The following is a 24,753-nucleotide window of genomic DNA, read 5'->3' as shown; positions in this document are numbered from 1 at the left end:
TGTTGCCACCAATGTCCTCCATAATGTGCAGGAGAGTCAGCTTGGGGTCCGCGGGGAGATCCCAACCCAATACCTCGGATAAACAAGCCAATACCCCTCTCCAAAACCGAGACAAAGACCGACAAAGCCACACGGTGTGAAAGAAGGAACCCTCCTCCCGTCTACAGCGGAGACACTCCGGAGAGACAATCAAGCCCGCCCGCCACAGCCTCCGCCGGGTAAAGTAGGCCCTATGCAGATATTTGAATTGTATAAGACGGAGTCGGATAGCTAAGGCTGCTCCCCGAGGCGAGGCCAGTGCATCCGTCCAGTCCGTCTCATCGAGGGGCCCAACATCGTCCTCCCATTTCCCTTTGAGCTGCTGGAGCGAAGGGGCGCTGTGGATAACAAGCGATCGATATATCTTGGAGATTTTCTTGTCATGGAGGTCTCCCATAAAAAGCTTCGCTTCCACTGGGCTAAAGTCAGCTATGGAGTCCAAACCCACCAGACTGGGGGAGAGTGCGTGACGAAATTGTAGTTATCTATAGAACTGCGTCCGTGGCATGCTAAACTCCTGTTGGAGATCCTGGAAGGACTTCAGAACACACCCACACACCATATCACCTATGGTGGAGATGCCAATCCGATCCCATCCCTCAAACCCTGACAGGGCCGCCAACTGCGGTAGTCGCCCATTGTGCCACAGTGGGGTCTCCCGCGTGAGCACGCCCCACCACCCAATGCGCGTCAGCGCCTGACGCCAAATTTGAAAGACTACCTGCGTCACTGGTGGCAACCGCGCCTGATGGACGGTGGAATAAAGCAAGGTGTGAAGTGTGTGTGAGGCCATGAGCCGCCGCTCCACCGCATACGCCGGGTCCCCCCCCTCCCATACCACCCCTCGTTCAGCACCAGCAGGTGGGAGGCATGATAATACGAGAGCAGATCTGACGTTGCCAGACCCCCAGTATATGTTGAGAGGAAGCACGTCCGTAAGGCTACACGCACTACCCCTCCCTCCCACAAAAACTGACCCAGGGTCGAATTCACCCAACGGAACCATTCCGGTGAGATCATATAGGGGTGATTCTGCAGCGGATACAAAAGGCGGGGAAGAGCCACCATTTTAAAAATCGCAGACCGGCCAAAGATAGTGAGTGGCATGCGAGTCCACAATTTGATGTCCCGGCAAACCTGCTCCCACACGGGCACCACGTTTCGCCCCCAGGAAATCGCCGGAGTAAGTGATAAGAATACCCCCAGATACTGAAGACCCCCCCTCCGCCATCCGCACCGAGGACGCCCACTCTTGCACCGGAGTCGGACCCCCAAGTACCCACAGCGTGGACTTCCGGGGATTCATAAAAAGACCCGACGTCTCACCGAATATCTGCATGATCCGGAGCAGCCGGGGCCCCGTACGATCAAGGTTTGTCAGAAAAAAGAGGACATCATCCGCGTAAAGGGCTATCCGATCGGCCAGGCCAGTTTCTTACTCAAATCCGGAGATCTGCGTGTCCATTCGCACCCACACCGCCAACGGCTCCATGGCCAGGGCAAACAGATACAGGGACAGGGGGAACCCCAGGCGCGTCCCACGCCGTACGGGGAACGGCCACGAGGACGCCCCCGCCACCCTGACCGAGGCCGTAATCTCCGTATAGAGAAGCCGCACATAGGACAGGAACCACGGCCAGAAGTTTAACCGCTGCAGCAGCCATATCTGCCAACAATAGGGCTGCCGGGACCTCCAGCCGCTGCACTTCAGCGATCGCCACATGGGCCCGCCGGATGTTATGTCGCGTGGCGCGGGAGGGCATGAACCCCGCCTGGTCCGGGTGGACCAGTGAGGCGATATATGGCAGGAGGCGATTGGCCAAAGCCTTCGCCAGAATTTTAGCCTCTGGTCATCGTTGCAGACTGATGCTCCAAAGCCACCGCCGTGCAAACTCCCCCGGGCCCAACTGTAGATCTTCTCTCCCTCTTACGTGGCTACTGCCAGGATAGTGCCTCTGTCACCTGTCCTCCGCCCCAGTCATCCAGGGGAAACCACGGGGCTGGGGCCCAGCCGGTCCTCCGACACCCAGCCCGCGCCGGACCAGGCCCAGTCTCTGCCAGATAATGGGGGTGGGGATGCCCCCGGCGCTGCTCCTCCAACTATGGCTCGAGGCAAACACGACGTCCACTACACCCCAGCCGGCCAGGTCAAATGTGCCCCGTCGCCACCGAGATCCAACAGGCCGCCGCCCCTCTCCAGCCGGGCCCGGCAGCCCCCGCCGCTTCCCACCAGGCACCTCACCCCCCCCCCTCCCCCCCCCCCCCCCCCCAGGCACAGACATCGCCTCCATCATGGGTAACAAAGGAAGAGGGGTCTGCCACTAGAACAATTACATGCATATCTCGAGCTGTCTCCTAGAAGACCTGGATAATCATCTGTCAAATTGCCTTGAAGCTCGGTCACTAGAGCTTCAGGTTCAAGTGCTGATCCTGCATACTCCACCTGGCATAGCTAACAAAGAGGATGCAGGAGACTAAGAGGCCAAGAAGCCTTAGTGGTCCTCTCACTATGAAAGAGTCTGAAACAGTGGAATGTCCTGAACTTGTTGCACAGGAGGGAGAGCCTTTAATTTCACTGTTTCCAAGATTGCTATAATGAATGGAAGCTTTTACAAAGGAGCCAGGTGGGACTTCGGTTCGGCGATAGTGAACCCCAACAATGTGGGGGTTCCTGTTGTTCGTAGATGAGCCACAACTGACTGAGGCAAGCACACCTTCAACAGTCAGTCATCAGGGTACAAGAATGCAGGTATCCCCACCTTCGAGAGTTGGGATGCAACCACAGCTATCAGTTTCATCAAAATCCGATGGGGCACAGCAAACTGAAAATGCCCCTAGCCTACCTTGAATGACTGATTATGTCTGTGCAGGACGGGTATATGTAAATATGCATCATGTAGGACGAATATCATCATTTCGTTATCCAGAGCAAACAGGATCTGGGCCAGTGTGAGCCTTTTGAAGTTGTTCATTTGAAGCAAGTCATTCAGAGGCTGGATATCCAGAACTGGCCTGAGGCACTTGTCCTCCTTTGGAATGAGGAAATAGCAAGAGTAATAAGCTCCTCCTATTTCTGAGCCTGGAACCATCTACTTGCACCTTTGAAAATAAATAGCTATACTATGCTTAATAGAATGGGCAGGTGCTCATCAGAAATCCACTCAGGTGTGGGAAGAATAGTGGGTGGGGCAGAAAGGTACTGCATAGTCATTTGGAACAATTTGCAAGACCCATTTGTCTGACATGATGGATCACCAAGCTCGTAGGAAATGTTCAATCCTGCTCCCAACTGGCTGGGCATGCGCCACTAAGAGCAAATTAAAGAAGGGTAGTAGCCACTATTGCAGGGAAAGAGAAATAGGAGGACTGATATCCCCTGCTGGCCTGCACGCTGCCTACTATATCCCCATCCGTGGCAGCCTGAAAAGTATTTGGGATCCTGTTGCGCTGATTGGAAGACTGTCTCTGTTTATACCCTTGCCCTCAGGTATAGTCCTTGAACATTTTAAATTGATGTGGGAACTGTATACAGGTCTCAATAGTCCTAAACAGCATGCGCTAGCCGTCCTTAAAATGCTGCAAGGCAGAATCTGCCTTCTTACCAAAAAGGCGGGAGCCATCAAAGGCATATTCCTGAGGGAGGCCTATACATCGCGGGAACATCATATGAACTGCATCCACGAGTGGTGACTAAGTATGACATTAGTATCGACTGCACTTCCCAATCTGTAGTATCCAGATATGTGTGGATAACATATTTGGCTGTGTCCAGTCCATAATGAAAGAGGCCCCAAGGTCTTCTACGACTGCCAACAAGATCTCGCTGGCCATGTCCAAGATGGCATGTGTTTAGCGACCCACCAAACAAATAGCATTATAGATCGCAATACTAGAAAAGAAATGCTTGCCAAAAGCCCCAACCCTCTTAGACTCTCTATCCGGAGTAGCAGCTGTAAATTAGTTAGGAATAACCTTACTGGTTGAGGACTGCATGACAAGGGTCTATGTAGTGAGGTGCTGAATCACACAGTGCTGGTCTCCGCCTTCTGGCCCCTTGCCTATTCACAGGTGAGCAATTCAACCAAATTATCAGTGAGCGCCTTGCTAAAAGGAAGAAAGGGTTCAGAAGTAGCTGTTTCAGGCTGTAATATCTGCAAGGACATTTGTTTTGGTCTCAACAGCTGTAATTATAGTACTGGCGCTAACACCACAAATTAGTTTTCCTGGCATTGCACCAGAGACTGGCTGGTGCTAATCATAAAAACTGCAGCACGCCTGTCAGAAGACATGAAGGGTGAAATACATACGCTTGAAATCCGCCTGAAAGCATTTCAGAGTTTCACTGAGCTAAAAAAAATGCTTAGAAGAACTGAACAAATCAATGACCGAATTCGGAATAAGTCTGAAGGACACCAAGTATATAAAACTTTAAAAAGACCAGAAATCTTTCTCACATGAGAAAATCTACCCGTACACCAGGGATGACTATGTTCCGTCAGGAAGAAATCGGGGTTACAACACAGATAGTGACAGATCAGACACAGGTTCAGACCACTCAGATGCAGGTTACAACCACAATAACAGGAACAGGACCAGATGACCCAGAGGAGGACGGTTCAGAAACCAAGGGGGACAAAACTTTGGATGGCCCCCGTACCAAGGACCATCACCATACGGTGGACTACAACCTTTTTTCTATGGCCCACCGCCATTCCATCAACAAGCATATCAACAGCAACCACACGCTTACTGGGACCAAGTACAACCACATGAGCCACAGAACCAGTCTTTTTTAGGACGGGGCAAGGGACCCCAAAGAGGAAAAACCAGAAGAAGCCAACAATTACAATGGGCACAACCCCTGGAAACCTCGAGGAGCCACACCAGGAGCATAAGCCCACCGACTTTCCCATCAACCAGCAACCAACCAGTTTAGAAGTGAACCTATCAGATACTATTCTGACCTCTACACAAAAATCAGTCCTGGAAAAGGGACTTGGTTTCGTACCAATGCCTAACATGGACAAATTCAGACTCTGCTGCGAACTAAATCAGTTCATTAGGAAAATAACATTGCAGGTCTTTTTCAAAGACAAACCACCAAACAGAACCCAGGAAAGTGACACTGGCCTTCATAAGAAATCCAATTTCACACCACCACCAGCCAGTCTCCACGTGGAATTACTAGCTTTCGAAAAAGCAGTCCTGAAGGAGGTGTCAGAAATAGACCCTAGAACCATAAGAGTTTTCCATAACACAAGCAAAAAGGAACAGGAGGCCATCCAACTACTGGCAGATGAGAAAAAATAACCATAAAACCAGCAGACAAAGGCGGTGCCATAGTACTACAAACCACCGCAGCATATCGGGAGGTATGCCTACAACTACTGGCTGACGAATTAAACTACATTAAGATTAAGGAAGACCCAACGGAACGTTTACGCATTGAAATTGCCTATCTGGTGGAAGAATCCATTGCCAACAACTGGATAACCAAGAAAGAAGCGGACTTTTTGGAGAATACCAACCCTACTATCCCATATTTTTACACCATCCCAAAAATCCACAAATCAATGGACAACCCACCAGGGAGACCGATAGTGTCGGGGATTGGTTCTATACTAGAACCCCTCTCTAAATTCGCCGACGCGTTTCTACGGCCCCTAATACAAGGCACTAGTACGTACCTGCAGGACACAAAAGCTGTCCTTTGTCTCCTCCAAGACTTACAATTCGATCCCACAACCAACATCCTTATAGGCTTAGACGTGGAAAGCCTTTACACGAGTCTACCGCACAAAGAGACATTAGAAATTCTAGAGGAAATACTATTTGAAGATCCACACACCACACGCCCAGACATGTAGTTCTCGAATGCTGCCGGCTGGCCTTGACTGAGAATTACTTCAAGTTTGAAGACACACTGTTCCACCAACAGCACGGTACCAGTATGGGGAGCACTTTCACGCCGAGTGTAGCAGGACTTTATGTCAATCACCTAGAGAAACAAAAAATATTGCACAACTCAAACCCACACATCAAACACCTCCAACTATGGAAACGTTACATCGACGATGTGCTTTTAATCACGGAAGGCAATGAGTCGGAAGCCACAGATTTCATCAACTGGCTAAACCTCCAAGACCCGTTCCTAAAGTTTACCTTCACAATGAGTAGGTCTCAACTGGTCTTCCTGGATCTGAACATCAAGGCCAACAAGGGCACCTTGACAACAACCACCCATTTTAAACCAACAGCCAGGAACTGCCTCCTAATCTACGACAGCTTCCACCCAAGGCAACTGAAAGACAATCTGCCCTTCGGACAATTCTTGAGACTGAGACGCAATTGCACTGAGAAGGAAAACTATATAACACTCAAGCTAAGGATCTATCGGAAAAACTGATAGCAAGACACTATCCAAAACATCTAGTATCAAAATCTAGAAAAAGAGCCTCTAATAACCACAGAGAAGCGCTTCTTGACCCAGAGAGAAAACAGCACAAGAAAAAAGACCAATTTGCATAACTACTTTCAACATTGCATCAAACAAGGTGACTAAAATAGTCAAAAAACATTGGCAAACGCTAAACAGTGGCAATCTAGACATACCTAGGCCCATGTTTAGCCACAGAAAAGGAAAAAACCTGAGACATTGTTGTGTCCACACACGCCCTAAAGACACCGCCAAAACAGATGGGCCGCAAAGGACTTTACCAGCATTACCAGGTGAACCCTTTCCGTGCAGCAATTGCAGTGTATGCCACTTAACCACAGCCACCAAAAAAGTGGAATTCCATAACCAAATGACCTGGGAACTACGCATTTTCAACAATTGCAACACTACAGGTGTCGTATACCTGATTACCTGTATCTGCAACCTCCACTATGTAGGGATGACTATCAGAAAAGTCAGCACCCGAATAGTGGAACACAGCAGTAACATCAGGTGCAAGCGAGCCACCACAAAAATGACATCACACTTCATTGAAAAACAACACACACCAAACAATATGAGGTGGGTGGTTTTGGAACACATCAAAAACAATGATAATCTAGAACACAGACTCCTTGAAAAAGAGCAACGCTGGGTTTTTAAGTTACGCTCAGACAGTCAAGGTCTAAATGATAACATCCCGTGGGGCCAATTTACTAAATAATATCAGTAGGAATGCGTTACTTGCCTGTAACTGCAGTAACTGGTATCTTTCATAGATTCACATGCCTGAATCATTCCCCGTCGTCACGATGGGGGTCCCCGGTACATAAATAAAGTAATGTTCCATTAGACATATATAGTAATAGGCCAAGGGCCCCACATTAGTAACATCTCCATGTCCTTTTGTAAAAAGGACCAAACTCTAGAAAAGAGCCAATCAGCTATCACCACCCTCTAGAACCCTCCTGGAAGGAGCTCCTAGTCCCTCAGATTTTCGTAAGCACAGTGCTAAGAAGGTGTATCACTGAGAGAACTAGGTGAGCCCTTAAAGGGGACGCGGGTGGGTTGCATGTGAATCTATGAAAGATACCAATACTGGATAACTGCAGTTACAGGTAAGTAACGCATTCCTTATCCAGTATTAGGGTATCTTTCATAGATTCACATGCCTGAATCAGAGTAGTAAGCAATGATAAGCACATTTCGGATGGTACAGCATATACAAATTCACCAGATAATACCATATCAATGTAAAACATAGAAAGTACCAAAGGTCAATCAAAGAAACCATTATGGAACACAATAGAGAAATGTGCGCATAAAAGAAAGGATGGTGGGAAGAAAAAAAGGGCTCACCTCTATTGAAATAGATGACGCAACACCGCCTGTCCCACTGCAGCATCCTTCATGAGTTCCGTATCCAAGCAGTAATGCTTGGTAAATGTATGCGGCGTCTTCCATGTTGCCGCTCTGCAAATGTCTATGATAGGGACACCTGCAAAGAGTGCCATGGAAGAAGACATCGCCCTAGTGGAATGGGCTCGAACCGTGGAACGCAAGGGTTGGCCCGCTTGCTGGTGACAGAAAGTAATAGCTCCAGAGATCCAACGAGAGATACTTTGTTTAGTAAGTGGAAGACCTTTCCTAGGTCAACTGTAAGCCACAAAGAGTTGGTTGGATTTGCGGAACTATTTTGTCCTGTCAAGGTTGAATTTAAGGCAGCGTTTAAGGTCTAGAGAGTGTAGAGCTCTTTCTGCCGCCGTTTGAGGAGTTGGAACAAAGGTCCATAAGACTATAGGTTCATTGAGGTGAAAGTCTGATAGGACTTTGGGCACAAACTTAGGATTAGTCCGCAGTATGACCCTGTCATGTTTGAACTGAAGAAAAGAGTCTTGAACTGAGAATGCATGGAGCTCACTTACTCTCCTGGCAGAGATAAGGGCTAGAAGGAGTGCCGCCTTCCAAGAAAGATATTTAAGATCAGCTCTGTGTATCGGCTCAAAAGGGTGTTTCATAAGCTGAGCAAGAACTGTGTTGAGCTGCCAAGTGGGAGGCAGAGACTTCACTGGAGGAAAAGTCCTGAATAGGCCTTTGAGAAATTGTTTAATCAACTTACTAGACCAAAGAGAAGGGCCTGCAGAAGATCTTCTGAAACTGGATATTGCTGCTAGATGAACTTTAATAGAGGCTTGAGCAAGGCCTGAAGTTGCCAGATGGGGAAGGTAAGGCAGTATTTGTTCTGGGGAAGACGAAAGAGGGTGTATTTTCGCTGACTTACACCAGATGCAGAACCTCTTCCATTTTAAGGAATATGTCTTGTTAGTACTGTCGGCTCGAGCCCGAGCCAGAACCGCCCTGCAGTCTGGAGGAATGTCTAGGCCATGAAACTCTCAGAACTCAGGAGCCAAGCCGATAACTTGAGAGATGCTGGATCCGGATGCAGGACTTGTTCCCGGTTCATTGTGCGGAGAGAGGAAAACGGTTTCAAAGAGATCAGCGGTTCCAGAGAGAGAAGATGGAGCTCCGTGAACCAATGCTGACGCGGCCACGCCGGAGCTATTAGGATTAGCGTGCAGGGTTCTGTCTTTTCCTGAGGACCCTGGGAATCAGGGGAATTGGTGGAAAAGCGTATGCAAAGACGTTGAACCATGCGATCGAAAATGCATTCCCTAGAGATCCCCGTTGGAGATGCCAGCTTGCGAAGTTTTGGCATTTGGCGTTCTGCTTGGTACCAAATAGGTCCAGGAGAGGAGTGCCCAATTGGGAGAATATGCGGTCGAGAGTCCGCTGGTTCAACTCCCATTCGTGGCATGTTGTTTGTTGCCTGCTTAGAGAATCGGCCAGTACGTTGTCTGTTCCTGGAACATATGCCGCTCGAAGGGAAATGTTGTGATGAAGTAACCAGTTCCAGATTTTTGGAGATTCGTGAGATAGTGTCAGTGAACGAGTCCCTCCCTGCTTGTTCAGGTCGTGCATCGTCGTAGTATTGTCCGTCCAGTCGAGCACTAGAGAACCTTTGATCCTGGGAAGGAACGCCAGGAGAGCCAGATAGACAGCTCGTAGCTCGAGGAGGTTTATGTGAAGCTTTCGTTCGGCAGGAGACCCCTTCCCGCTGATTCGGAGTTCTTGGAGGAAAGCTCCCCAACCCTCCAGGGACGCATCTGTTGTGATGACTTGCGGAGAAGCTTGGAGCGAGAAAGGCAGGCCTTGAGAAAGATTCCGTGGACGAGTCCACCACTGCAGAGCAGTGACCATCTGAGGGGTCACTTGAATGACATCGTCGAAGGATCCTTCGGATTGAATCCATTGAGCCGACAGTGCTACTTGGAGAGGGCGCATGCGGAGGCGACAGTAAGGAACAAGCAGAATACAGGATTACATAATTCCGAGAAGGGATTTGAAGAGGCGTACTAAGAGAGACTTCTTGGATTTTATGTGATTTGCCAAATGAAGAAGTTTGTTCTGTCGCTCTTGTGATGGGAAAGCCTTTTTCTGGGTTGTGTCGAGAGTAGCACCCAGAAAGGTTATCCGCTGAGAAGGCTGGAGGACGGACTTGTCCTGATTCAGAGTGAATCCTAGGCGACTGAAAAGCTGTAGACAGGCGTCTGAAGACCTGGTCGCGCCGTCCAGAGAAGGTGCCTTGACGAGCCAGTTGTCGAGATAGGGAAAGACCTGATGGTGTTGCTGCCTGAGATATGCAGCCACTGGAGAGAGGCATTTCGTAAAAATGCGTGGAGCTGACTTGAGTTCGAAGGGCAGGACTCAGAATTGGTAATGTCTGCCTGCCGCGGAGAAACTCAGGAATTTCTTGTGGTTTCTGTGGAAAGAGATATGGAAATAGGCGTCTTGAAGATCCAAAGACACCATGTAGTCGTTTGCGTTGAGAAGTTGCAGCACTTCTTGGATGGTAACCATGCGAAACGACTGTTTCTTTAAAAATTTGTTGAGACTTCTCAAGTCCAGGATTGGTCTCCATTTCTTCTCCTTTTTGCGCACCAGGAAAAAAACGGGAGTAAAACCCTTTCCCCCGTTGACGAAGATGAACCCTTTCTATAGCTCCCTTCTGGTGCATGAGTAAAAGTTCCAGGAGTAACAGGTGTAGATTTTTGTGAAGCATAGGTCGAGGAGGCGTCTGGGAAGGTTTGTGAGTGAACTCCAGCGAATGTCCAAACTGTATCATTTGAAGAACCCAACAGTCCGTTGTTATTGGTTTCCAATTGTGTAAGAAGTGGGAAATCCTTCCTCCAACTTTGAAGGGTGGAGAGGAGAAGGAGACCGGCGGCAGAGAAAAGTCATTGCCGCCGAGCAGCGTCCTTCTGTCGTCCTCCTTTTCCTCGAAAGGAGGTTTTAGTGTAAGAGGATTGCTGTTGTTGACGTTGTTGGTACTGTGGCCGATATTGTTGGCTGGAGGAGGGATAGGAAGACCAATAGTGTTGGTAGCCTCCTCTGGTGGAAGGTTGACCTCTACCCCTTGGAGCCACGAAAAGGGGGGTTTTTAAATTGAAGGGTACCCAAAGCCCTAGCCGTGTCGGTATCCTTTTTTATACCCTGAAGAGCCTCATCAATATGCGTGCCAAAGAGAAGCTGACCTTCGTTGGGCATGTCCAGAATTTTTGTCTGGACATCCGGCCGGAATGAAGTTGCCTTCAGCCAACCTTGGCGTCGTAGTACAGCAGCACCAGCTAGTTGACGTAAACTAGTAGAGGCGATATCCATTGCACAATTTATGATCTCAGAAGCCGAACGTTCGCCCTCCAGCAAGATCTTCTTCGCTTCTTCCCTCGAGTCGTCCGGCAAGGCTCCCAAGTATGGAGCAATGTCCGCCCACATCTGCCTGTTATAGCGCCCTAATAACGCTAAGGAATTTGACGCACGCACTGTCAATGCAGACATGGAAGAAAAACGTTTTCCAATATTGTCAAGTCGTCTGCCTTCTTTGTCAGGAGGAGCGGACAGCGGGGCAGAAGGGTTTCTAGACTTCCTCTGAGCAGCCTGAGTGATGACGGAATCAGGCTTTGGATGTCCGGTAAGGCATGCTGGAGCAGTGTCCGGAGCTCTGTATTTTTTGTCTAGCCGAGGTAACATTGGGGGAATCGAAGATGGATTGTGCATTATTATTACACCCTGATCCCAAATGTAGTCTATAATAGGTACTGATCTTACAGACTTTTTGAAAGGTTCTTTAAAGTCATAAAGGAAACAATCCTAATGGTGAGAAGGCTTAGGGATCTGGAAACGCTGTGCGGCTCTTTCCAAGACATTATGAAAACCCCATATATCCTCAGGAGGCGAATCAGCTTGAGTAGGCACAGGAGACGCTGGACAAGGGATAACATAATCATCCCACTCATCTTGAGTCGATTGAGAATCATGGAGTTCTCCCTCCTCTTGTTGCTCGTCATCCTCATCATCTGTGGAAGTTGGAGGCGGTAGCGTGACAGGCACAGACTGTGGAGAAGAAGGTGGAGGCTGTAGCCTTGGCGGCGGAGAGACAACCGGAGCAGGAGACGTAGCAGAAGTAGGAAATCTCTGCTTGTAGTCAATAATCAGAAATTGGAGGTCAGAAACCAAAGACGCGGGTAGACAAACCATGGGAGGTTGGGGAGGATGGCTGTCGTCAGGATAATATGGCTGGTCTTCTGGTTCTTCTTCGTCATAGTCCGGACTCTCTTGGTATTTGACATGGAGTTCCGAAGGACTTGTTGCAGGTCCGAACATACCGCCATCATCTGAATCTTCCTCCTCTTCCAAAAGGTGAGCCGGGGGTAACGGCTGGACCCTGCTAGGAGAAGTCAGGCCAGGTGTCAACGTGCGTTTTGCTATTTTGAGATGGACATACGCACTCTCCACTTTGGACTCTGGTGTCGTCGACGAGCCTGTCGTCGGTGTAGTCGTCGACGGTGAAGCACCGACTGGCAAAATTGAAGGAAACGTCAACAAAGCTCCCGTCGACGGAGCAGTCGTCGACGAAACCGTCGTCGACGGTGTTGTCGTCGACGGAGCCCTCGTTGACTGTGTCGTCTTCGTCGTCGACGGGGTAGACTTCGACGAAACACTCTTTGTCGACATAGGCGTCGAAGCGCTCGGCGGCGATCGTAGCGTCGACGCTGGCTTGGACGTCGACGATGATTTTTTAATTTTAATCGTCGACGATACAGGTTTAAAAGCCGTCGACGATGAAGTCGTCGTCGTGGACGAGGCAGAAGATGCCAAAGAGGTGGAGACGGTCGTCGTCGACGAAGTTATCCTCACAGCTGTAGACGGGAATTTTCTCACCGTCGACGCCACCGTCGACGAAGCAGTCTTTTTAAAGGTGTGTAGAACCTCCTGTGGAGAAACCTTTGCTGGTAAAGCCTTAAGGGGAGCATCTGAAGACTTTTTGTGCGTCTTCTTTTGAGGGGGCTGCGACAAAAGTCCTGGAAAAGCAACTCTGGGCCTTTTTTGAGAGGATTTGAAGATGTTGAGTAGCCTTCACTCTCCTCAGAAGACAGGGCTCGGTCTTTATCTTTAAGCCTCTGCAGCCAAATTAGAAGGCGTCCCTCCCGATCTTTAAGAGTCTTTGAAGAAAAGGTACGACATACCTTACAGTCCTTTGAGGAGTAGTCCGGGTAAAGACAATAGAGGCAGTCTTTGTGTTTGTGATCAACATGAAGCCTCTTTTTACCATAGGAAGAACAGGGCCTAAAAAGGCCTTTCTTAGGAGTATCTGCCATGAAGATATTGAGAACTTCACACAGGAGAAGGAATCCTGTAGAAAAAAATCACTGGAAATCCAGAAAACAAGGAAAACTGAGCAGAGCTTAGGGGAGACTCCCTTAGCACGACGTGCGGTAGAAAATCGGAGGGACTAGAGCTCATTCCAGGAGGGTTCCAGAGGGTGGTGATAGCTGATTGGCTCTTTTCTAGAGTTTGGTCCTTTTTACAAAAGGACATGGAGAAGTTACTAATGTGGGGCCCTTGGCCTATTACTATATATGTCTAATGGGACATTACTTTACTTATGTACCAGAGACTCCCATCCTGACGACGGGGAATGATTCAGGCATGTGAATCTATGAAAGATACCCTAATACTGGATAATTGGCTCACTAAAACCAAGGTTTATCTGAATTCAAGAAAAATCTGGTATAAAGCTGTACCTAAATACACCCCAGGAAAGGTACACATAGCACTCCTTAAATGTCAGACTCAACTGGAGGAGAATCACTGCATGATGAGAAGGAATCATAAGCCTAACCTAAATGCCAAGAATGCAGTGTATAAAAAATATATGTGTAAAAAAAAGTTGTTTCCCTACACAACATAGGTAGCACAACGCACCCGTTCTGCTTGCGTGGCTGCGGGGAGGTGGGGAATTTTTTTCACACCATATGGGACTGCCCCGTCATCCAAGAGTACTGGAGGCAGGTGATGCGGACGCTGTCGCAGGCGGGAGGAGTGTCACTGGTGCCGGAGCCTAGACGCTGCCTGCTGAATATATCGGAACCTAACGACCTCACGCGGCAGGCACAGGGGTGGACTACGCTGGGGATCATGGTAGCCAAGCGCACCATAGCCCAAAAATGGGGAGTGAGGGAGTTGCCAAAGTTAACCGCATGGGGAAAAGACATGGACGAGGCTATGCTAGCTGAAAGATTAGCCTTTATTAGGCGAGGTTACCCTCGTAAATGGAAAAAAGTATGGGGGGCATGGAATACATTCAGAGGGGGCATCTGTGACCCGCCTTCAGATCAAGATAGTGATACCTCCGACTCGGACTGATGGGGGGGAAACCCTGAGGTACGGATGTGGAGGGGTGGGTGCTGGAAGATAAGTGATTATGAGAAAACGTTGTCTGAGAGATTGTCACTAATAGTCTACACTGTTATGTTCTATATTGTGAAAAACTGCACATCCAGCTGCTATTCTGTACTGCTACTAATAAAAATAAAAACAAACAAAAATAAAAAAAAGTTGTTTTAAAAAAAAAAATCCACAGCATGGTAGGAACATTAGTAATTTTAACAACTTTCGTTTTTAGTCAGCAACCGCATGGACAAGTAACATGAGCCCTCTAGAGCTCACAGTCAGAGGTAGTTTCACCACCAATGAGGGACACTTTATCTAGACCAGAAAACACACTTCCCTCAGCGTCTTTGCCATTTAAAACCAATGAAGGTACTAGCCTCACCTAGTGAAACCACTGGAGGCACTAACATCACCCCGCTTTCAAAATTAGGAAGCGATTTAAGTCCCACAGACAAAATATCACAAGTCTCTCTGTGTATGTAACTATTGTATGTTTGTTAATTGTTTTCTCACGAATGATAGTTAACCCCTTCGCTGCTGCGGACATTCCGCTGCAGCGCTGGGGGGGGCAGGGGGGCAGCGCGGCGGGCCTGTGCTCATGACGGAGCCGCTCCGTCATGAGCCACAGTTGAGCTGTGCTCATGACGGAACGGTTCCGTCATGACTCCGCCCATTTGCGTTGTCGCCCCGCACAGGCGGGGAAACAGCGCCGCGCAGGCGGAGCGGCCGCCGGCAGGATTGTCATGACGGAACCGTTCCGTCATGAGCACACGACAACCGTGGCTCATGACGGAACGGTTCCGTCATGAGCAGGGAAGGGGTTAAGGCACATCAGGCAAGAAGAACTGATGACACCACCAAGAGGGCCACTCCATTAGCCATAATACGGTGGCCATCTTGTGAAGGTTTACGCTTCAGTCTTCACTGCATGAGTGAGCGGAAACACTTCCTTAAAAACCAGCACCCGATGGAGACTCGCCAAGATGCGGTCTCAAGGGACACATACAGGTATACTGGCCGAGAGGAGTAAGTCACACCTTCTTTCTAGGATACGATCAAAAACCGGGAGGACTGAGGTATTTTCCACAGTGCTACCCACTTTTCTCCCCAAAACGGAGCTCCTTTTCGGAAAACAGCATTTAACCACGCTTTTCCTTCGTTTTTTCAGAGTTCGAGTAGGAACCCTCTCACCCCCTCTAAGACCATGAAGCACAGCATTGCTTTCTAAAAAGTATGTCTTTATCTGTGTTATTTGTTAGTTTGTGTATTTTTTGTCATGTCCACGGCACAGTCATAAGGTGCACACGTTTTTTAATACCACGCACTGGAACAACAGCGCCTTGTGTTCCAGCAAGGGTCTGATTCTATTATTAAGTAGTGTGTTGTTCTTCGTAGCTCAGCATGGCGAAACACGAGAATGCAGGATCTAGGCACACACCATGAGGAGCAACATGGGATTGAGGTTTAAACTTACCTACCCCATTTGGGGGCCTGTTATCGATAACAATGTTCTTATTTCTTCTTTATTCACAGATACAACGTGACTAATATGTGTCGTATGTATTAATAACGCTTGCCTATTTTGCAGCGTGTTTTTTGCATTACACTTTACCTCACTTTAGGTCACCATCGGAGTGGTACACACAGGGCTGGACCCTGTGTTTGTCCTGAAGAAGAGCATTGGGGAAGCTCGAAACATGTTGAAGTTTACTAGGGACCCCTAACTCATTATAGATAGGCCTCCTAGAAACTCACCCTGTTTTTGACATACAACTAAGAGCCAGAATAACGTTTTTTCGCCCACTAGTTAGGTACTTTTTATTCACTCCACTCAACACCACCACTGCACTACACATAGCTCCTCACTTTATAGTGCTCCAGTCTCAAGTCGTAGCACGCCTCAATCCGCAGCGGATTGAGATGCCTCCTATGATGAAGCATGTCACCGTGGGAAAACCCTGGTGAGTGAGGGGACTCAAGAAAGGAAACCTCTTCTTTCTAACAGATTTTCCAACTCAGATTGAGCGAAAATCCATTCTTTTTCTGCTAGGTCCCTTTCCGACATTTCGGATTTTGTAGGTCTACTATTACATCAGGAGGGTGGATCTAGCATTTCCCTCTGCCTCCCCCCGTTTTTGATTGTTTCCCACACTGGAATAACCATGGTGAAGGGACGCAGAAGTACACCTGAACCTACCTTCCAATGACCACAAAACAAGGAGTGGAAAAAGAAAGAGAACGAAGCATCCCGCCAGGGAGGAAGATAAAGAGGGCACCCACGGGAGACAAATGCCATCCGGAGGGAGGCGATTGCAGCAGAAGACCAGCTGAAGGGTCCTCGCAGACGGGGAGGAAGAGCAGGTCGTGAAGGAATCTGCGGCTAGAATCGTCTCTACCAGATACATCGTTACCGAAGTTAAGTAACTTGTACATCTGATAGAGACTACTAGCCGCAGATTCCTTAACGTAGAATAGATACCCTAGCCATACCCAGAGGGGAGGAGGGTCTGCGAGAGAACCTCACCAGCTTGGATGACACAGGACCCCAGCAGGGGATGTGGCATGGGTACAGGAAGGACGGCCTAACCTCCCACCAAGCAGAAGTGAGCAAGAACAAGGAGAAGGGAAAGCCAGGGTACCACAAGCCGACCCGAGGATCAAAGAGCGTCTGCCAGAAAAACCGGAGGGGCAGACAGCACCAAACTAGTACAAAAGTTAGAAAAGAACCACCCGCAATTCCAAGGAGGAGAAGTGGAACGGAGGCAGAGTCCGCCCCAGGAGAACACACACACAGCGAAGGGCACAGCTGAATGGGTGTCCATTCCGAAGTAGGGAACAAAGCCGGAACGGTTCCACAGCCGAGAAGCGCAGATGTGAGAAAGAAAGATACAGACGCCCAAAGCTCCAACACACAAGGGACAGGAGCACACGCTGACATGGCGAGTCCCACGGAGGGGGACCAAAACCACCAGGCACATGCAGCAACAGCTGGTAAATACTAAGAAGCAGTGGCTCAGAACAAGGCGAGTGCAAGACGAAGACAGACAGGCCCCAGATGGAACGGCAGAGAACGAGATGGAAACACCAAGACAATGCTGTAATCAGTATGACAAGTGTCGGCCCGATGACCCAGAGGCGAAGAGGACAGAAACATCAAGGAGATAGAGACCGCACCAAGTGGTATACGGGGACGCCAGGAAACGCGAGAAACCTGAAAAGGTATCTACGCCTGCCCAGCTTAAAACATGGATATACAATAGCCAACAAATACCCCACCTAGGGTATGAATCGTCCCTGAACAAAACCAGGGAAAACACCTCTTAGGAAAACCCGCAGCAGAGGTCAAGAACATAAAAGACCTGTGGGAACACCACAGACGGCTTACCAAGCAGCCAAACACCTCTTAGGGAAACCCGCATCAGAGGCCAAGAACCGAAAAGAACAGCGGAAAACACCACAGACGGCTTACTAACCAGCCAAAAAGACACAAAGGGCCCAACCTGAGGACCTATACCGCTGCACGTAACGGCAAAAAACACACACACCACAAGCTGAAGGGCTGAACCAGCAGCCAAAAGAATAAAGGGCCAACTGAAAGACCCTGAAGGCACTCAAAGCCGCATACAGCACACAACGGGCCAACTAAAACTAAGGCCCCAAGGAGAAAGTAACGCCTCCCATAAGGCATCGGATAGCCGAGCTTACGGAGGAGGAGGAGGAGGACAGAGCCCCGCAAGGAGTCTCTGAATAGCCAAGTCCGCGTGGGTGTGAAATAACAAAGTCCCATCAAAGGGTAAATCCACAAGACGCTCCCAAACATTCTCTGGAAAGACACCATCCCGCAGCCAAGCATGGCGGCGGAGGGTCACAGAACTCGCCATAGCACGGCCGAGGGAATCAGAGACGTTCAAGGCCGAACGGAAAATGAAAGTAGGTAACTCCCGACCATCCCGCATACGGTGCCGCAGATCCGCACGGGCACCCTTTTGGGCGGCACGAGACAGAAGGGACTCTGTGGAATCCCACAGATCAGAAATAGCCCTGGCCAACAGACAAAAAGTGTTGAGGGCACGCAGAGCAGCGCTAGTGGGGGCGAAAATGTTACGACCCCAGGACACCAGGCACCGAGCCTCCCATGATGGCGGAAGCAGCACGGAAGGCAAGGAAGGAAAAGAAGCCCGCAGGACAGGGCCCTGGGTCGAGGGGTGGGAAAAAAGACAAAGTGGATTGTGCAGAGCAGGACAGTGGAGGAGCGGTTGAGGCACCGGATCCCCCGTGGCAGGGCGCTCCCAAACCCCCAGAAGAGAGTTATGGAGCGACGGTTCAAATGAGAGAAGCGGCTCCCCTCCACCAGAGCCCTGGTGGAGAACCTCTAACAAGTGGTCTGAAGGGAGTGGGGAAACCGGATTCCCCATCTGCAGAATGCAAGTGGCCGTGGAAATAGCCCGGTCAAAGGCCACACTCGCCTCCGTAGGGCGACGTGGGGGGGAAGCAACTCCTCCGTGGGCGAAGGCTGCAGACTGAGACGCCCGTCCCCGTGCCCTGCTTGGAGGGAGAAAAGACCAGCCCCTGAGGGATGGGAAACCCACTGACGAGTGGGGGACCTGAGGGGTCTCTGGAGAGGGTGGAGAAGCCTGCTGGGCAGACAACTTCAGGGAACAGAAGAGCAGATCCCGGGGCTGTGAACGTGGAGACGACGTAGAACCCGCCCTGGAATCCGCCGGAGAAAAGGCTACGACGCGGCATCCAGGCTCCGGCGAAGAGGAGACGACAACCCTCCAGAGAGGAAGGGACCTCTGGAGAAGAGTCGACGATCCGACGTCGGGACGGCGCCAGAGAGTCCACCACAGGCACCAAGGAGTCCTTGATCGGCGCCGAAGTGTCCACCAGCGGCGCCGGGTCGACCTCCACCACCACGTGCCGCCTCAGAGAGGAGTGCGGGGTCAGAGCCGAAGCGGCCAATGAACGGTGCCGAAAAGGCACTGGCTCTGCCCCATACGAGGCAGCCGCCTGCGCCGAGGGCCGAGAGGGGCCCGGGTAAGCGTCCAGAGTCCCGGCCTCCACCGGGGAGGAAAGCCGTTGACGCAGGAGAGGCGTCGGCTCGGCCTCCAGGAAGACAGCCGCCTGCCCAGAGGACCGAGGGGGACTGGAGGGCGAGCCCTGAGTCCCGGCGACCTCCTGCGACAACGCAGGGAACCCCGCTGGGCTTTGCGGCGAGGCCGGGGTGCCATGGGCCGAAGAGGGGAACCCCGAAGGGCCGCACCTCGACGGCACCACACCTCCAACACCTGAAGCCGAACGCGTTGCGCCGCGCACGGACGAGGAATCTACGGACATCGCAGGAAGAGGAGGAGGGGGCGGAGGAGGACCCAAGGAAGCCTGCAGAGCCGTAGTGTAGGCTTGCATCTGGGGAGGGACCGGCGACCTCTGCCGAAGGAGGACAAGGCCTCGGCGGCAAACTTCAAGACTTACCTGCGGGCGAACGACGCCCATGGGGCCTCGGCGAAGGACGATGCCGCAGCCGAAAACGGTGGCCCCTTGACCCGTCCGAGGTAAGAGACGGACGCTGCGATGACACCGACCTGGACAAGCGGGCCAACAGCAACTTCATCCGGAGCTCCCGCCGGGACTTCGGTTTAAGATGCTGGCAAACCTCGCAGTCCACAGAGACATGATGCTCGCCCAAGCACCACATGCAAATAGTGTGAGGGTCCGTCGTCGCCATCTGACGTGCACACGAAGTGCACATCTTGAAGCCCGAAGGCATGGTACACTGTTCCCAACTCAAGGCACTAAGAGGCCCGATAACAGGCCAAGGAGCACACTCCGGATCCGCGCTGCAGGCGGAAAAGAAGGAAACTGAGGTCAGCGCACCGGGGTGGGACTTATGTGACCTCGCTGACGTCACGCTCGCGGACGACATCAGGGCGGGGTCGCGTGGTACGGCCCATTCCTCCGGCGCACAGAGGTGCTGTGGCAAAGATTTTGCGGATCCAGTCTCATGCCTGGGGATAATTCTACATTAAGGAATCTGCGGCTAGTAGTCTCTATCAGATAAGCCCACAACGGATAGTATATTTAGCTTTCACAGGGCACTGAGGCAGCACCTGTGCCACGGTGTCCCACACAGAATGGGAATAGCGGCCCAATAGGCACAAAGTATTCACCGCTCGCAACCCGTAACTGGCAGAAGTGAAAATCTTTTTCCCAAACTGTTCCAGTTTCCTAGATTCCTTGTCCGGAGGAGCAGAATGGAATGCGCTTGGCGAGGCAGAAGCCTGGACAACCAGACTCTCAGGCGTCGGCTGTTGTGTGAGAAAGCTGGGGTTGCGCCCGGCGCCGGGCGATGGCGGCGTGCCACACCCTTATCTACAGGAACCCCTGTATTAGGTTTGGTCCAGGTGCTCAACAGGATGTCAGTAAGCGCCTTGTTGAAGGGCAGCAGCGGCTCCGCGGAGGACGACGGTGGCTGCAGCACTTCGGTCAGGAGATTGGTCCTGATAGGTACAGAAGGGAGCTTGAGGTTAAGAGGTTAAGAGCCTCAGCCGCCCTACGCAACACCACTGAAAAAGTCCCAACCTCCTCCGTAGCCACGGAAGAAGGGGACAGTGTACCTGGGTGTGGAGAGAAATCCAGATCCACTGGACCCTCCATGTCGCCTTCCCATTCAGGCTCATCCTCGCATTGAGCTGCAAGAGGGTCTTCAAACCCCTCCCAGCACTCCCCTTCATCCACCGGTTGTTGAGGAGGCCGGTAAGGACGAGGTGCCTGGGGAAATGGGACAAACTCTCCACCAAGAAATGGAATCGGGGTGTAAGAGACCAATCCTGGTTCGGTGCCGTCCGGCGTCAGCGGCGGCGCTGCGCCTGGAGCCTACACCTGAGGCGCCGCAGGGTATGGTACCGGCGTAGCCAAGGCCAAAGGCGGCGGCACGGGGGCAGATCCACCCAACGGCTCTGCGGGGCCCGAAGGTGCTCCGGAGGGACCCGATGGGGCAAACAAATGGCGCAAGGCCGACACGAAGGCCTGTACCTCGTCCGAAGTCACGTGCGGGCCTGGGAAGGGTGGGTAGGCCGCTGGCAACAACGGAGGCTCCAACGGAGCCGTGGGGTTTGTGACCGCCCTCCACCGCGTCCCGTGAGGGGTAGAGGAAGAGCGACATCGCTTCTTCGACTTTTTATGGAGCCGTAACCTACCTGTCCCCGATTCTGGCGAGCGATGCTGATGGCTCCGCGACCGGTCCCTCGATCCCTCGACCTCCCACGGGAGCCGGACCTCCAACAACTTTCGGGAACGCTCCCGCAAAGCTTTTGGCTTCACGATATTGGGGTCAGGGGTTTGGCTTTCACTTGGCTCCGCTCTTTTTTTGGATAATAGGACCTTTAAAGTTGCTGTTCCTCCGTACCACTCGCAGGTGCATGCTATCAAGGGGTTCCTCAGAGCTCAATATTGAGCCCAGCACTGTTCAACATCTATGTTCAACCCCTAGCAGTGGTTGCTAAAAGTAGAGGGTTGTCGTTGGGATCTTATGTCGATGACACCCAGCTAGTCATTGCTTTGGCAAAGAATTGTAGAAACAACCTCTTCAAATTTAAAGAGGATTTATTAGCAATTTCAGACTGGATGACAACCAATTGCTTGCAGCTTAATGCTGCTAAGTCGGAAATTCTTGTGCTAGGGAAAGAGAGTGCTTTATGGTCAGAACAGTGGTGGCCGGATCAACTTAAGCCAGCGCCACTGCCTAAAGAGGCGGTTAAGAATCTGGACTTCTGGATAGATAGGGATCTTTCTTTTGATATACAATCCAAAGTCCTTGCAGGGGTCTTTTTTGGACTCCTGAGGGGGTTGAAGCCCCTGCTTGGATATTTCGAACCAAATATCCACCAAACCATTCTCCAGGCCACAATACTGTCCAGGCTGGATTATGTTAATTCCCTTTATTTGGGGGCCAATCGTGTATTTTATGCCTCCAACGTATTCAGAATGCGGCTGCTCGGGCGCTGCTGCCACTTCCCAAGTCCTGCTCGGTTTCCAATCTTTTACCCAAGCTGCATTGGCTGCCTATAGCCAAAAGAATTCAGTTTAAGTCTTTGTGTCTAGCCCACAAAATTCTGATGCAACAAGGCCCTCCAATCTTAGGTGATATGTTAGTTCAGTATATCCCGAATCGCCCCCTTCGCTCTGCCAACTTGGGCCTCGTCTGCACCCCTCGTTTTCAAAGAGTCAGAGCTGGTGGACGCTCTTTTAAGGTTCAGGCAGTCCATCTGTGGAACTCCCTCCCGACTTCTATCAGAGGTTTGCAGAATCATCTGATATTTCGCAAGGCCTTGAAGACCTGGCTTTTCCCGGAGTAATTCTGGTTTGGGTTAGTTGGAGTAGTCTTTGCACCTGTTCTTTTGGGTAGCGCTGGGACGCCCCATCACTGGGGCAGCTATGCGCTGTATAAATCCGCAAAATAAAAATAAAATAATTGGCGCCATGGCCTGACAATCGGGGCACGCCCATGACCCCGGGTCATGGGCTGCGAAGATGAAGACTTCGACGAGGAATGGTGGTGATGGCTCCACGATCTCCCTCTTGACCGGGACCTTGAGCGGCATGGTACCGACTGCCAGGCCTCCAGAAGCTTTCAGGAGTGCTCCCGCAAAGACTTAGGGGCCATGGGCTGGCAGTTGGAGCACGACTTCGGGTCGTGGTCGCGCTCCAGGCACACAAGATGAGGGTCCGTCACTGACATCAGCTTGTGGCGGGAGCCACAAGGCTTGAAGTCGGTCCACCGAGATGACATCCCTGTGCACCTGGAGTCATAACGACTCAAAAAGCCATCGACAAAGAGTTGCAAAAATGGAGTAAGAAAGTGACTCGAGGTACCACTCTCTCCGGATCTGTGCTGCCTGGCGCGGAAAAAGAAAGAACTGATGTCAGCGCGCAGGGGCGGCGTGTAAGTAGTACCGCAATGTCATTCCGGCGACCAGGAGACCAACGACCAACACGGAGTCGACCAATGCCACCTACGAGTCCTTCGTCGACAATGGCGATCCAAGAAAAACTTGCCCCGGCTGAGCTTCCCACATCATCAGAGATGACATCAGACTTATTTTTTTGTCTCTGCAGCCAAATCAACAACCTACCCTCTCTGTCTTGAAGGGTTTTGGCTGAGAAAGTTCTACAAATCTTGCAGTCCTTTACTTTATGCTGGGAGTAGAGACAGTAAATACAGTTTTTCATGGGAGCCTTCAGCATGCAGCCTCTCCTTACTGCATGTTCCACACAACCTGAAGAGATCTTTCTTTGAAGAATCTGACACTTTCAAGAAGATAAAGTAATTTTAAAGAAAAAACTGAGCAGAGCTTAGGGAGACGTGTGGTAGAAAATCTAAGGAACTTTGCCTCGCTTGGGAGTGTTCTACAGGGTGCTGTCGCCTGATTGGCTATTACTTAAGTTTGGTTCTTTTTTACAAAAGAAAGTAGATAGGCTTTTGCAGTGACTGTTCTTTGCATTATAGCATATGATAGTATTATCTACTGCTGATAGTATTATCTACTGCTTTTATAAGGATACCGTGGGACTCCAACTACGACGACGGAATGATTCAAGCATGTGAATCTATGAAAGATCCAATACTGGAGAAATAGGATTACTCCACCAAATAAACCTATACTGTGTTAAACGAAGTTCCTTTTCTCATTGAGAAAACAAAGCAATCCTGTCAATTTGATATCCAATTAATAGATGTAAATGACAGGTTCTGAACAAATACCCTTCACATTTAGTCCCCCCATGCGAGCTGTACACTGTGTTAAGGACTTAAACAGGTCATCATCCACTGCCGACCACAGTAAAGACTGGCAAATATTCTGCCCCACCGTCAGCCAGTCTGTAAGCTTTCCCTATTGCTGGGATCACTTTGTGCGTAATGAACATTCAGGAAGCTCCTTTTCAGTTATGGTTGAGGTGCAAACAGAATACAGAACACCATCAGGTTTATCAACCTCAAAAACGGAACTACTTGAAGAGCAACAAAGTATTATTTTTATGCGATAGACTCTCCCCTTACAACAGGAATATCTTTATCAGAGACATGCCCATCACTGCTCCGATAAACTGAGGTGTATGAGTTAACTTAGGTTTTGATTTTGGAAGATTCATGTGAAAGCCCAACCAGTACAGTTGCTCCACTGATGTGTGTGGGACAAACAGTGTAGCTTCTGAAGAGACAATCTTTGAGAACCAGTTATCACTGGAATCACTTGCACCCCTGAAGAAGCAGACAAGCATCTTCCCTCACCAATATCATTATGACGGAGCGCTGACATGAGGTCAAACCATTAGAGAGAGGAGTCCGGGACAGTAATGCCTAAATGCTCACCCTTCCAAAGCATTAAATAATTTTCTGGTGAAATTCAGAGTCACTACACTGTGAGGAGACAGCTTTGAGTAAAGCACCTCAAGAGAAAGGTGTGCACAACTTCAGTGATAAAACTGTG

The 24,753-nt window shown here is 50.4% G+C and overlaps 1 protein-coding gene across 8 annotated transcripts in view; it reads right to left on the bottom strand.

The window, feature by feature from the left end:
- Nucleotides 1–24,753, bottom strand: part of HERC1 (HECT and RLD domain containing E3 ubiquitin protein ligase family member 1) — a 1,817,725-nt gene that overhangs the window by 646,556 nt on the left and 1,146,416 nt on the right. The gene's annotated exons all lie outside the window — the stretch shown is intronic.

The sequence above is a fragment of the Triturus cristatus genome, chromosome 3_1 (genome assembly GCF_964204655.1).
Source record: "Triturus cristatus chromosome 3_1, aTriCri1.1, whole genome shotgun sequence".
Lineage (NCBI taxonomy): Eukaryota > Metazoa > Chordata > Amphibia > Caudata > Salamandridae > Triturus > Triturus cristatus.
The sequence above is the reverse complement of the archived record's forward strand: the minus strand, read 5'-3'. Positions and strand labels throughout refer to the sequence as shown.